Source organism: Benincasa hispida, chromosome 7 (assembly GCF_027475165.1).
Source record: "Benincasa hispida cultivar pf3 chromosome 7, pf3_genome.v1.1, whole genome shotgun sequence".
Lineage (NCBI taxonomy): Eukaryota > Viridiplantae > Streptophyta > Magnoliopsida > Cucurbitales > Cucurbitaceae > Benincasa > Benincasa hispida.
Genome location: NC_143484.1, coordinates 899,156 through 915,508, shown reverse-complemented (window position 1 = coordinate 915,508; position 16,353 = coordinate 899,156). Strand labels below are relative to the sequence as shown.

The 16,353-nt window shown below is 40.3% G+C and overlaps 1 non-coding gene across 1 annotated transcript; it reads right to left on the bottom strand.

Moving 5' to 3' along the window:
- Positions 1–8,381: 8,381 nt before the first annotated feature.
- On the bottom strand, positions 8,382–8,487 carry LOC120069346 (small nucleolar RNA R71). Its single transcript, XR_005479515.1, has one exon. It is a non-coding gene; the product is annotated as a small nucleolar RNA R71 (small nucleolar RNA).
- Positions 8,488–16,353: the final 7,866 nt, after the last annotated feature.

Here is a 16,353-nt window from a genome sequence, read left to right as displayed (position 1 = left end):
GCTTGTTGGGAAGAAATCTTAGGCCTTAAGCAAGCCAGGTGGATGCACAAGATGACATGCAAATTTGAGCCCTATGTGTTGGCTAAAGAAAAGGAAGACACCTTGGATTGCGATGACGTAATGATTGCGTTAATAATGTAGGGAAAGGACACCCGGACATGCGGCCAAGCAGGAGGTATCGCGCTGGGGGAGATTTTGGACGTCTATAAATATGGCCAAGGACTTCAGATGATACCTCGATTTCTTTGAAAAGGACATTAGGAAATGTATGAAGGCCAATTGTGAGGAATCTATGCATTGTTGAAGGAACGCATGCGTTGGTAGAAAGACCATGCATTGATCAAGAAGTTTCAAGAGGGGAAGATGTTGTCGGACAGGAAGGTCTGGAAGTAGCATCAACTTGGGATGAGGATATCTCCCAGAATACTAGTGAGTTTTGAGTGATTTCAAATCCACTTGAAAGCTATGAGAGTATAGTTTTTAGATTCGGGCTGTTGGAGAAGAAGCTCCAAGGAATCGGGTTGGAGAATGAGGAAAAGAAAGAAGGGTCAAGCTGTCGGGTAAGCTTGGGCCAGCCTTGATGTTTTGATGATTTCGGCCAAACCACGAGGATTTCTAAGCTAAGATTTTAGGGTAAGCTTCCTGAGACATTTTAGAACATGTTTGAAAAAAAAAAGTATCTTAAAATAAGTTCAGGAACTATGAGTTATCTAAGCTGATAATTGAATCTGGAATTTAGGGTTCAAAAGGGAAACCAAGGAAACCTAAGGAACTTCGGAAGGGAAAGTTCCTAACCAACCAAATGTTGGGGTTGATGCCCTAAAGTCTCGTATTTTGTAGTTTGTAAACAGTATATACGAACACCTGTGATTGTTAATATATGATATTTACTTCACCTCTTGTTGTTTTGCTCATTTACTTGTTTTATTTGCTTTACCACAAACCAATAAAGATAAAATCCCTGGTTATCTGTATGTGACTCAAGCATGTATGTGGTGACATACAAGTGGATCATGTCTTGAGTGATAACCAAAATGGTCTGTAGTATATGGATATAGGAAGGAAACCTAATCCTGGTAATGCTACGGACGCAGCTCGCTTTGTGGAATGGTCATAAATATTGTGATGTGCCACAGATGGTCTGATCCTGATCATTCGTGTTGGGGACATGCGAGCGGGGGCGTCTGATGGTGGTAAATTGGAAGTCAATTTTACTCGACAACCAAAATCCCATGGACGCGGTATGCGATGCATGCTCCTAAGATATGCGTTGATAGTCATGCGTCGATGGTCATGCATTGGACTGATAATGCGTTGATAGTCATGCGTCGATGTATGTGATGACCATGCGTCCTACCACAAGTTTTCTTGCATTCATGCCAAGTATAACATGGACGCAAGTTTCTCGAGTAATCCGAGGTTGAACACAGGGACTTGTAGCTATATGTTGCGGTGATGTGCATGCGGTGGGTTAAATAAAAGAATGTAGAGGATGTTGCTAAGTTAATCCTACTTCTACTCGTATCTAACAGACAACGCAATGAGAACATGCATTTAAGGTAGAGATACGACAAACCTTGACATGAAATAAATGTGTGGGAAAATAGATAAAATGTGGAGATGATTTCACTGTAACCCTTAAGAGTGACTGCGAGGGCAACTCTAGTCAACGCAAGTCAATGCGATCATGCTATACTCATGCACAACAACTCATTTTCCAATGGAAATGCAGTGCTCATAAGTCTAGGATGCATGTGTTGAATGCAAAAGTGTCCGTAGAGCTTATTCCTAAGTCTCTACTCTTTTCCTATGCGATGATGCAAAATGCACACAACACTGCGGTGACCACACTCAATCGTATCCTATCTCTAGGATGCATGCGATGGGTTAATAGCAAACAATGCTTATTCCTAAGCTCCTATCTCTTGTATTATGTGTTGTAATCTGACTCTCCCGAGCCTAGATTCTGACCTCACCTTTCCAAGCCTAGATCCTGTCCTTAGACTACCCTCCCGAGCATCCCTGATGGACAAATGAAGCATACATAATACAAAACAATTGCATGAACTTGGTTGATGCAAGATTGTTACTATCCCTAGTGAACAACGCAAACCTTGCTTAATGCGTCCAACCACTTACCCTCCCGAGAGTTGGGTGTTGCTGACTTTACTCATAGACAAGCAATGTGTTAGCCTATAGACAGGCATTGTAATAGCTTCACACTAAGCAAATAAGGTTTTCTCACACACTCATGCAACGCACACCTCTCGGTGGTTTGCTACATGCTTCATATCCCTAATCCACATGACTAAGTATGCAATACCCATGCAATCCCACTAATTGTTGCGATGAAAGTAAAGATGCTAAGCAAGAAGCTGGAGATGGAGTTGATGGAATAGAGAAATGCATTGAAAACAAATTGTATTAATTCCTTAATTCCAAAATGTCATACAATACAATATATGAAAGAAGGGAAAAGGAAATGAACGGCTAGAAGCAAAGATTTGCTTCCAGCAGATGTGCGTCAAGGCTGCCGGTGGTGCCATGGATGGGCGAAGTAACTGACTCTCTCGAGATCTAGCTCTGGTCGAAGGCTCCAGTCATTACTCGAAATGGTTGAAGGAGGTGAAGAAATCTCAGCCATCTTCTCACGTGTTTGTCTTGATCGCAAGGATCCGCCATAGGCGAACCTCAGGCGAAAACCTTGGATTCAACCTTGGGTGAAAACCCTGGATCCAATGAATTTTAGCTCATCAGCTTCTTTTTATAGATCTTTGATCACCGACAGCATTAATTGGACTGCTCTGAGTCTGACATTTGACGCGTTTGTCCTTTCTGAACCTCTGCCACTAATGGCATGGTAGGTGAAATGTCAACATCATCTCACAACTTTCTCGAGGTATATGCTTTGATGTGTTCATTCCACCTACCTTGCGTCAATCCCATTAGTTTGCGTTGTCGCGCAGCCACAATCATTCAATGACCGCATTTGCTTAATACTACAACTCTACATGATGATCGCAATCGCTTGACGAGTGCAACTCCCATGCGATGAACGCATACGGTTGATTAACGCAACATCCATGCATTGATCGATGCGTTTGCCTTTGCAATGGAGTGTTTCTCCGCATGTGGTCATCTATGCGATGGTCCGGTTTTCGTATTTGCATTCATTTCCTGCATTAGATACAAAGATAGAACATTGAACGCATAATTATCGCAAAATAACGAGTTAGCGGAGATTCGACATGCTGATCGACGCAAACTCATATTCTCGTGAATTTCTATCATGATCGACGCATATTCTGCCTAACAACCTTCATAATTCTAAGTAAAAGGCCTAAGATGACATGCATTTCTGCATGTCATCACACTCCCAAACTTAAAATCATGCTTGTCCTCAAGCATGCGTTATACTTAAGAAATTCTACTCACCTTCGTGCTTTCCTTTGCGATGACCAGCTTTCTAGAATATAATTTGCACACACCTTTGACCATCACCGCAATGCTCTTCTCCACTTTGGCTTCTTCTTCAAAAAGATATTTTCTAAGTTAAATCTGGCAAGCCTTTGCTAAAAAACTTATATTCATTCACCGCAACTTTGTGTTTAGCTTTTGAGAATGCGTTCATTCAAAAATACTTCAAAACTTTGCGATGGCTTATTCAAATGCGGCATTGAACCTGGTTACGCCCTTCGTTTTGACTTACCCCCACGTGTGTCATGCGGGCATCCAACTTCGGTTGCGTTCCATATTCAATTTCAACTCTTGTCTCTTTTGATTTGGCTTGCGTCGGACAAAGGAGTTGCGCTAATGTGTTAATCCTGGTGACTTGCCTTCGTTTTGGCTTGCCCCCACGTGTGTCATGCGAGCATCCAACTACGAACAAGTGCCTTTCACAACTTAACTCTTTCAACATGGGTTTCCCCATTGCGTTGACAATGGAGTTATTATTCTCAAAATCTCATTTAAACTTTTTTTTTCTCAAATGATCGCAATGTAATGAACGTAATTCTCCGAGACCGCTGCCACCCCCAAACTTAGATGTTGGCAGCGTTCTCACCGAAAAGCTAAAGACAGAATTACAAGAATGCGATAATAAATATTTGAACAAAGGTTTGCATAAAATAAAACTTAAGACTTTCAAAATTTAAAGAAGCTAATGAAAGTAAAGAATGCCTTGCGTTGATTAGTTAGAAAATATGGTGAACTATATGTACCACCATAGAAACATCGCAAAACAACGCAATCGGAAAAAAGAGAATTTCAAAAGGATAAGGCATACGAGATAACAAGAAAAGACCTTAGGCGGAACAACGCATGCGCTCATGTGTTGGAATCCACATGATTGAAGCCATGCATTGAAAGGTGAAAGGAATTCTTCCGTTGAACTATGAACTGGGGAGACTTATTGTTGCACCTACAAGAGCAAACGTACTACAACCACGGAAGCAACCATATATCCAAAATAACAATAAAAATAAAAATAACCTATACTAAGAAAGCAAAGTAAAGAAAGAGCAGAAGACGTCCGTCGAAAAATAAGAGTGTTGTCACTGCAAGGAGTCTTCCATGCAGGAGATGGTTCTCGACTGCTTGGTTCAAGTTGCCCTAACCATTGGAACTTCCGAAAATTGTTGGGCGCATGTGGCCCCATGAGCTTAGAACTGCCTTCAGCTCGTTTGCGACTGATTGCCTTTCTACCTTGGGGTCAACATTGGTTTTCAGCGCATCGCCTATACTTCAATATTGTTTGCAACCTGGTCGCACAAGCTGCAATACTCCCAAGATAAAAAGTTTGCTCGCAGAGACACAAAACTTAACAAACATTTAGCTGCCAAGTCTCCGACAACGACACCAAAAACTTGATGGTGGTAAATTGGAAGTCAAATTTACTCAAAAACAAAAATCCCATGGATGCGATATGCAATGCATGCTTCTAAGATATGCGTTGATAGTCATGTGTCGATGGTCATGCGTTGGACTGATAATGTGTTAATGAATGTATGCGATGACCATGCATCCTGTTACAAGTTTTCTTGCGTTCACGCCAAGTATAACATGGACGCAAGTTGCTCGGGTAATCCGAGGTCGAACACAGGGACTTGTAGCTATATGTTGCAGTGATGTGCATGCGGCGGGTTAAATAAAAGAATGGAGAGGATGTTGCTAAGTTAATCCTACTCCTACTCCTATCTAACAGACAACACAATGAGAATATGCATGAAAGGTAGAGATTTGACAAACCTTGACATGAAATAAATGTGTGGGAAAATAGATAAAATGCGGAGATGGTTTCTGACACGTATAATTTATATCTTTAACTTTAGGTCTTTATCTTTAAGCATGTGGACAAATATGAATATGAATGAATGAACAAGTATATGCATTAAAGACAATTTTTATGCGATACTACGCTCTAAATATGCGTTGTTAATGAGATGCTCATAGTATGCGATGTAGTAGTGTGTGTCACAAGTTTCCTTGCGCTGAATCCAAGTATAATTCCAACACAAGTTTCTCAGAATAATCTGAGTTCGAACACAGGGATTGTTTTCGTTAATGCAATACTATTGTGATACATGTGATCGGTTTTTATCAATGAATAAAGAATGTTTGTTTATATAGGAATATAAATTGCGTTGATAAAATAAACCTAAGCTAATATGATACATGATACAAGAAACATGATACAAGAAACATGATACATGATACCGAGGTCGAGAACTAACTGTGAAGTTGTACAAAGAATCAGTGTATGCGATGGCAAGGCTTTATAAGTGAGGCAGAAAGAGAAGAGGAAATAGTAAAAACATCGCAAGTTTGTCAATTGAGTACAAGATGCAACTAAGGTTCTGCTTTCCCTTGGCGTACACCTCTTAGTGATCGACTGTGTTCCCATATCTCTATGGTGAATTAGGGATGAACGTGATGAATGCAAGGTTGTTTCCATCTCTGGAAATACATTTTGCTTTAATTAACGCATTCTTCCAACCCTCTCTCGATAGGCAGAATAGCATCTTCACTTCTGCTCTCACAGGTGAAGATGTTGTCGAACATGCTTTAGCTAAACTTAATTATTTCCTTAACACAAGTTAACTGATAATGGGCAAAAATGCATGTTATCATAGTTCTAAGTTCTTAAACAATGTTGGATTCCATTGATAGAATGTGTTAAATTGTGTCTATTAAGCATAAATTCTATAATATTGCGGTCGCATGCGTCCAACGCATTAGACAGTTGATCTTTATATTTTTGTGCAAAATATGCATTAACGCAATGCAAGATTGAGATCATAGGAATACATTGGTCGAGCGTAACTTCACCGCAAGATTTTGCATTGATCGTGCTCGCAAACATTCGCCCAAGAAGAATCACCGCAACTTGGTCAGTGCAACATGATGGACGCATCTGGGTGAAAGGATAATTAAGATCGATGGGACAGAAAGCTGACAGCAGTCGGATCAAAATTAAGTTGACAGTCGATAACGGTCACAAAGTACTTTCAGCTTTATCGGTGACAATTATCTGGTGCATCAGTCAAGAATTAAAGTTGTCCCATCTGTACAATCGGGAGAGATAAGCCACCTTTCACCTTTGATGCCCTATAAATACCAAGTGCATTCTTCAGAGAAAGGGGTTAAGCAGTTGATTACTTCATCACTTTACAAGTTCACGCCTCTATCCATAGTTTTCTTCATTTTAAAAGGCGGACGCGAGGGAGAAGGTGTACTGATAGATCGTTCCGGCAAGCTTGGGAAAGCACCGGAAGCTCCAAGAAAGAGAGAGGGCCGACGCCTACAGAAGTGGGAACATTTGTAGATTAGAATAGAGATTCAGTGTAAAAAAGCCTCGGGCAACAAGGAATTGCTACCAGGCTCTCTATCTTTACTTTCAATTGTCCTTTTGTACTCAAGTCAATTATAAGAATGGAATATCTTTCTCTATATTTGTTCACTCTCTGTTATTCATGCATGAGTAGCTAAATTAGTTGAATAGGTTGAGAAGTAGTTAGCTAGCAGAACAAGGGAATCTTCAACTTTGTGATTATCTTGTTTATGTATGCTTCATTCCTCTATTAGAGATACTCGGGAGGGTAGTCTAAAGGCAGAATCTAGACTTGGAAAGGTCAGGTCAGAATCTAGGTTTGGAAGAACCAGATTAGAACGCATGAACGGGAGATAGGTGCTTAGGAATGAACACTATTTGTTATTAACTCATTGCATGCATCTTAGCAATAAGGTATGATTGTATGCGGTCACCTTGCTTTCATGCATTTTGCATCAACGGATAGGACAAGAGTAGAGACTTAGGGATAAGCTCTATGGACATTTTGCATTCAACACATGCGTCCTAGACTTAGGAGCATCGCATTTACATTGAGAAATGGCTTGCTGTGCATGGTTGTAACATGATCGCAAGGTTTGATGCATTCCCGAGTAACGCTAGCTAAAAGACCTTCTCAACCCGTTCACTGCATACTCATTGCATCTATCAACGCAACTATCTTTCTCAAATCCGTCGCCTTTATTTAATTCTTTTCATCAACGCAACAACACACCCAAAACTTATTATTTATTTGGTTACCACAAAGTTTTCATAAATATTACCAACGTAACTATTTTCACAAGTCTCTATGTTCGACCCTGGACATACTAGGAAACTTAGGGGAATTTACACTTGAATTATGCTGGGGAAACTTGAGTGCACAACGCAATCCATCAGCACATATCTTCCATATTTCCAATTCATAAAATTAAGCATCAAGTTTTTGGCACCATTGCCGGGGACTTCAACAAAATAGTTGTTAACGGTGATTTTTTTTTATTTCTTTGCAGAACTCTCAATTTCTAGCGAACTACGACCCGGAGATTGAGAGAACATTTCGAAGGAGATTAAGAGATCGCCAACAACCATAATCCAGTAAAGAATAGATGGTAGAGCAGCCTGGAAATTGAGCACCAAACAACAACAACAATGTCATGCAAATCCGATTCTGTTGGCAAACAATCGCAATAGGCCCCTTAGGGAGTATGCATCGCCAAACCTCTATGATTTCTCTCCGGGAATCATGAGGCCTGCTTTAGACGGAAGTAGATTTGAAATGAAACTGGTGATACTACAGATGATCCCTACAGGTCAATTCGGAGGAATGCGTGGCGAGGATCCGCACGCCCACCTCCGAAGTTTTATTGAAATCTGCAATACTTTTGTGTTCCCGAATATCTCTACTGAAGAAGTCCGACTAACGTTGTTCCCATTTTCTCTCTTTGATCAGGCTAGGAAATGGGCTTATTCGCTCGAACGAGGAGAGATTACTTCTTGGGAGTAGGTGGTGGAGAAGTTTATGAAAAAGTATTTTCCACCTACCGAGAACGCAAGACGAAGAAAGCTTATTACTAATTTTGAACAAGATATGGACGAATCGCTCAACGATGCTTGGGCGAGATTTAAAGGTTGGTCTGAGATTGTCCGCATAATGGGTTGTCAGACTGCCTTCAAATGGAAATTTTCTATCACAGTTTGAATCCTGCTTCGCAGACCACTGACAATGCGGCAGTAGCTGGTGGTCTGCTTGACAAAACTTACAATGAGGTGAAGAATATCTTGGACTGCATCTCCAAGAATCATGAAGGTGTGCGAATAATAGTGCTATTGGAGGGAGAGTGACCATAGTTTAAGATTCAAAGATTCTGACACAAATAATGGTGCTATTGTTTCATTGCAAAACCAAATGACCACAATGATGAATTTGACTCAAGGAATGGCGATCAGTAGCCCAACACCGCAAGGTGGGCAAATCAACGCAATAAGTCAAAACACCGCAAGGTGTGCGAATTGCAGTGATGGGCATGCAATGGAAGATTGCCTGCAAAATCCACAGTCTATATATTTTGTAAAGAATAACCCCTTTTCAAACACTTACAACCCTGGATGGAAAAACCACCCCAATTTTGCTTGGAAGAATCAACAACAAAATTTCCCATCTGTGCCGCAAAAAGAAGGGCCACCTGGATTCTTTCAATGCAGTAACGGTCAACAGAGTAACCAAGCAAGTAGCTCACAACAACCACCACAATCTTCTTCTCTAGAAAGCCTATTGAAGCAATATATAGAGACAAACGAGATAGTGCTTCAAAGTCAGGCTACGTTCATCCGCAACCTTGAATTGCAAATAGGCCAGATTGCGAATGAGCTCAAAAGTAGACCGCAAGGGGTACTGTCAAGTTCAACCGAGATTCCACGCAACCCAGGGGATCAGGAAAGAAGCAATAATAGGTTGTGACATTGCGTAGTGGAAAGATTGTGGAAGGAGAAAAGAAGGAGCAGAACAAATCAACTTCCATCGCAATTGAGCCTGAGATTACGGCAACGCAAGAAGAAGAAAAAGAATATGAAACAGTAGAACCTGAGGATATGTCAACCTCAAAGTCAAATGAAACAGGAACTGTGAAAGTTCAGTTACCACCCTTCCCTCAGAGACTAAAGAAAAAGAAAAACGAAGAGGTACAATACCAACGCTTCTTGTCTATGTTAAAACAATTATATGTTAATATTCCTTTCAGTGAAGCGATTGAGGAAATGTCTGCCTATGCCAAGTTTCTAAAGGACATGGTAACTAAGAAGAGAGGCGCTGGAAAATTTTCCACAGTGGCACTAATGCAACGTTCTAAATCTATTATCCTACTGAAAATGAGCGATCCTGGGAGCTTCACTATTCCTTGCTCCATAGGAGGACTCTATATTGGGCAAGCCCTGTGTGACTTGGGGGCCAACATAAATTTGATGCCACTGTCAATCTTTCAATAATTAAATGTGGGGCAATTGTGCCTACATCCGTGACTCTTCAATTGGCTGACAGATCTCTAGTTCATCCAGAAGGTAAGGTGAAGGTCGTGTTGATCACGATTGATAGATTCATTTTGCCAGCTGACTTCTTCATCCTAGATTATGAGGCCGACAAAGATATGCCCATCATTTTGGGGCGACCTTTCCTATCAGCAGGCCGTGCTCAAATTGATGTGCACAAGGGAAAAATCACTTTGAGCATAAATGGACAGAAGCTCGAGTTTAATATAATTCGTGCCATGAAATTTCCTAATGAGGAAGACCTACAAGATTCTAAAGATGACCTTAATTTGATTGAAGAAGAAAAGTCTGATGAAGAGTGTGAAGAAGAAGATGCCAATGCATCCGTAGCTGCCTGGAATGCGAACGTAGCAAAAAAAAAAAGAAAGAAGAATGATCGATCACAACACAAGAAGAAGAGCCGAAGGAAGAAAGAAAAATAACGCAACCTTCTCTCATGGAACCACTAACACTTGAATTGAAAACCCTACCAACACATTTGAAGTACGCATTTTTGGGGTAGAATGAGAAGTTGCCAGTGATAATTTCCTCTACGCTCAACACAAAACAGAAGAATGCGTTGATGAGCATTCTCAAGAAACATGTGCGAGCAATTGGCTGGATGCTCACTGACATTAGAGGAATTAGCCCTGTGTACTGCATGCACCACATTCGTCTTGAAGACGACCACAAAGAAACCATTGAAAATCAACGTAGACTTAACCCTGCATGAAGAAGGTCGTCAAAAAAGAAGATTATCAAGTGGCTGGATGCGGGCATTATCTATCCCATTGCAGATAGCACGTGGGTCAGCCCAGTGCAATGTGTGCCAAAGAAGGGCAGAATGACGGTAGTCTCCAATGAGAACAATGAATTAATACCGCAAAGAACCATTACTGGATGGCGCATATGTATGGACTACCGCAAATTGAATGTGGCCACAAAGAAATATCACTTCTCTCTGCCATTCATCGATCAAATGCTAGACAGATTAGTAGGGAACGATTTTTATTGCTTATTGGATGGATATGCCGGGTATAATCAAATCATGATAGCTTCTGAAGACCAAGACAAGACCACATTCACTTGCCCATATTGGACATTTGCTTTTCGACGCATGTCATTTGGTCTTTGCAATGCGCCGAGCACGTTCCAGAGGTGCATGATGGCGATCTTTTCAGATTATCTCGAGGACTTAATAGAAATATTTATGGATGACTTCTCCGTTTATGGGAACACATATGAAGTCTGCCTAATCAATTTGGAGAAAATTCTGAAGAGATGGGAAGAGACGAATTTTGTGCTCAATTGGGAAAAATGTCACTTCATGGTGAAAGAAGGTATAGTGTTGGGACACAAAGTCTCCCGAGAAGGGTTGGAGGTGGACAAAGCAAAGATCGACGCAATTGAAAAACTCCTACCTCCAACCAACGTGAAGGTTGTGCGAAGCTTCTTAAGGCATGCTGAATTTTACAGACGATTCGTCAAGGAATTTTCTAAAATAGCACGACCGCTGAGTGCGTTGTTAGAGGCAGACAGAAAGTTTGAATTTGACAACAATTGCCTCAACGCATTCCGAATTTTAAAAGATGCGCTGATTACCACACCTGTCTTGATTGCACTGGATTGGACACTGCCATTCGAAATCATGTGCGATGCAAGCATGTATGCGATGGGAGCTGCACTAGCGCAAAAGAAGAAAACTATTTTGCACCCATCGCATATGCGAGTAAAACTCTGAACCCTGCTCAAATTAATTATACCACCACTGAAAAAGAGCTTCTGGCTGTGATTTTTTGTGTGGAAAAATTCCGGGCATATCTATTGGGAACCAAGGTATTGATTCACACTGATCAACAAATATTTGATGACAAAGAAGGACACAAAATCGAGGTTGATCAGATGGGTTCTCCTCCTTCAAGACTTTGATATCGAGATAATTGATTGGAAGGGGACAGAGAATTAAGTTGCGAATCACTTGTCCAGACTGGAAAATTCCGAGGTTGACCGCAATGAATATGAAGTGAGTGCCGGGTTTTCGAACAAGCAGCTGTTCCACATGGAAGAATTACCCTAGTATGCGGACATCGTTAATTATTTGGTTTGTGAACAATTCCCTAATGATTACACATACCATCAGCAAAAGAAGCTCAAGCATGAATACAAGCATTATTATTGGGACAAGCCGAATGTTTATAAAATAGGTGCAGACCAAATCATTCGATTATGCGTACCAATTCACAGTGCCACGATTCGCCATATGGAGGGCACTTTGGAGGACAACGTACTGCAGCCAAAGTTTTACAAAGTGGATTCTTCTGCCCTTCATTATTTAAGGATGTTGCTGACTACGCCATGAAATGTGATCGGTGTCAACGCACCAGCAACATTTCATAGAAGAACGCAATGCCAATGAACACAATGTTGGAGCTGGAATTGTTTGATGACAGGGGGATTGATTTCATGGGACCGTTCCCTTCTTCGCATGGCAAGCATTATATCTTATTGGTCATTGATTACGTTTCCAAGTAGGTAGAGGCAATTGCATGCGCTGCAAGTGATGCGGCGGTAGTCTTCCAGTTCCTCAAGAAGAATATTTTCACTCGTTTTGGCTCTCCCCATGCCATCATAAGTGATGAAGGATCACACTTTGTCAATCACAATATCAAAGAGTTGCTGCACAAGTACAATATCCTCCATAAGGTGGCCATCGCATACCATCTACAAACAAATGATCAGGCCGAAGTGTCCAATAGAGAAATCAAGTTGATACTCGAGAAGGTAGTAAAGCCTTCGTGGAAAGATTGGGTAATGAAGCTTGATGATGCATTGTGGGCATACCGAACAGCATTTAAAACACCAATAGGTATGTCCCCCTATGTGTTGGTATTTGACATGGTGTGTCATTTGCCTCTGGAGCTGAAGTATAAAGCATTGTGGGCGGTCAAGAAACTGAATTTTGATTTGAAGAAAGCAGGGGAAGCGCAGAAACTGTAGTTGGTTGAGCTGGAAGAAGGGAGGGTCAACGCATATGAGAATGCGAAGATTTATAAAGAGCGCACCAAGCACTGTCATGATAAACGCATATACGCTAGAAACCTCCAAATCGGGTAGAAGGTCCTACACTTTAATTCAAGATTGTGACTCTTCCCCGAAAAATTAAAATCACGTTGGTCCAGTCCGTTCATCATCAAAGAAGTTTCTCCACATGGTGTGGTGGAACTGATCACCAAGGATGGTAGTCGAACATTTAAAGTTAATGGACAACGGATAAAGGCATATTTCAGAGGAGATTTCAAGCCAGAAACAGTCTCCGCAAAGTTGAAAAACCCGGACTATCCTTTACTCAACTCGTGAACATTTAGCTCTTCTTCGTTTTACTATTATCAGTATTTCACTTATTTTTTTTTTAAAAAAAAAAAACTTGTTATTTTGTTTTAAAATCATTTGATCCTCTCTTTGTCTGTTTACATGAATTAAGGCACAGGATTGCGAAGAAGCAAATGATCTCATTTCATCCCCGCAAGCCACAGAAGCAAAGATCACTGCAAGGATGGATGCCTCAATACACAATGCGGGCAATAACGCAAAAAAAAATTGGGGGTATATTCTTCCTTATCTTTCTTTCAAATTTTGCGCTATCACACTGCATTTTACTTTTCAAAGTTTTCTCATTGCATCCTCCTTGATTACCGCAATCATATCACAAGTAGATAACCTTAGTGAGTTACCCGCATGTAGTTGTTTGCCAAGTATGATTTCAGTGATGAAAAATATGCTTCTATCTCTTTCGTATATACTGGAGTCAACATAAATCTTAAGATAGTCACCTCATGAAATATTTCTCGAAGTTAGGGTTTGCTAGCTTTCTTTCAAATTTTCTTTACAATACATTCTATGACCATCGCATGACTTATTTTAATTTCTTTTGGCAATGAGGACATTGTCGTATTTAAAATTTGGGGGTGAGGTATTTATTTTCGAATTTGCTATATAAAAAAAATAAATAATAATAATAATAATAATAATAATAAAAATAATATATATTTGAGAATAAAAACTCCACTGTCAATGCAATGGGAAACCCATGTTGATAAGAGTTTAAGTTGTGAAAGGCACTTACCGTAGTTGGATGTCCACATGACACACGTGGAGGCAAGCCAAAACGAAAGTAAGTCACCAGGATCAACACATAAATCAATGACCGCAACTCCACTGCCAAATCGATATGAGTTTAGTCTGAGAAATAGTGCATTGCTTGTAGTTGGATGGCCGCATGACACACGTGGGGGCAAGCCAAAACGAAGTCAAGGCACTTGGATCAGCACAAGGTCAAAAAAAAAAAAATAGCATTGAAGAAATTTTTTGTGCAAGGATAAACCATTTGACACCCCGGTGGAAAATTTTCTTTTTGAAATAAATCATGCGATATTCCAGAATTTAGTAAAGCCCTTTAGAAAATTAAGCTTACAATCCCTAAGTCTTAGAAAAATTTTAGGAGGAGACTTGAATAAGACTTAAGGAAATTTCAGCATATAGGATTTGAACGAAGTACCTTAAGAAATATAGGGAAAGAACTTTGCGGTTAACTTGCTAAAGGAATATTTAGCTTATGCTTGAGGACAAGCATTGTTTAAATTTGGGGATGTGATAACGGGTAGAAATGCACGTTATCATAGTGCTAAGTTCTTAAACAATGTTGGATTGCATTGATAGAATATGTTAAATTGTGTCCATTAAGCATAAATTCTATAATATTGCGGTCGCATGCGTCCAACGCATTAGAGCAGTTGATGTTTATATTTTTTGTGTAGAATATGCGTTAACGTAATGCAAGATTGCGATCATAGGAATACATTGGTCGAGCGCAACTTCATCGCAAGATTTTGCGTTGATCGTGCTCGCAAACATTCGCCCAAGAAGAATCATCGCAACTTGGTCAGTGCAACATGGTGGACGCATCTGGGTGAAAGGATAATTAAGATCGATGGGACAGAAAGCTGACAGCAGTCGGATCCAAATTAAGTTGACAGTCGATAACGGTCACAAAGTACATTCAGCTTTATCGGTGACAATTATCCGGCGCAGCAGTCAGGAATTAAAGTTGTCCCATCTGTACAACCAGGAGAGAGAAACCGCCTTTCACCTTTGATGCCCTATAAATACCAGGTGCATTCTTCAGAGAAGGGGGTTCAGTAGTCGATTACTTCATCACTTTACAAGTTCACGCCTCTATCCATAGTTTTCTTCATTTTAAAAGGTGGATGCGAGGGAGAAGGTGTGCCGGTAGATCGTTCCGGCAGGCTTGGGAAAGCACTGGAAGCTCCAAGATAAAGAGAGGGCCGACGCTTACGGAAGTGGGAACATTTATAGATCAGAATAGAGATTCAGGGTAAAAATCCTCAGGCAGCAAGGAATTGCTACCAAGCTCTCTACCTTTACTTTCCATTGTCCTTTTGTACTCAACTCAGTTATAAGAATGGAATATCTTTCTCTATATCTGTTCACTCTCTGTTATTCACGCATGAGTAGCTAAATTAGTTGAATGGGTTGAGAAATAGTTAGCTAGCAGAACGAGGGAATCTTCATCTTTGTGATTATCTTGTTTATGTATGTTTCATTCGTCTATTGGAGATACTCGGGAGGGTAGTCTAAAGGCAGGATCTAGACTTGGAAAGGTCAGGTCAGAATCTAGGTTTGGAAGAACCAGATTATAATGCATGAACAGGAGATAGGCACTTAGGAATGAGCACTATTTGTTATTAACACATCGCATGCATCTTAGCAATAAGGTATGATTGTATGCGGTCACCTTGCTTTCATGCATTTTACATCAACGTATAGGACAAGAGTAGAGACTTAGGGATAAGCTCTATGAATATTTTGCATTCAACACATGTGTCCTAGACTTAGAAGCATCGCATTTACATTGGGAAATGGCTTGCTGTGCATGGTTGTAACATGATCGCGAGGTTTGACGCATTCCCGAGTAATGCTAGCTAAAAGACCTTCTCAACCCGTTCATTGCATACTCATTGCATCTATCAACGCAACTATCTTTCTCAAATCTGTCGCCTTTATTTACTTCTTTTCATCAACCCAACAACACACCCAAAACTTATTATTTATTTGATTACCACAAAGTTTTCATAAATATTACCAAAGAAACTATTTTCACAAGTCCCTGTGTTTGACCCTGGACTTATCAGGAAACTCAGGGGAATTTACACTTGAATTCTGTTGGGGAAACTTGAGTGCATAACACAATCCATCAGCACATATCATCCATATTTACACTTCATAAAATTAAGCAACTCACTCACTTAATTCTTGCTATTTACCCAAGGGATTAAGAAAACATCATGGAAAAAATGGATTATGGATGTACGAAAATAGATAGAGAGATGACAATGGAAATTATCATAACATTTAATGCTAAGATTAAGCGTTCGATACATGATGTGAATGAAAAATTAGAGAAGATGAATACAAGTGATTAAATA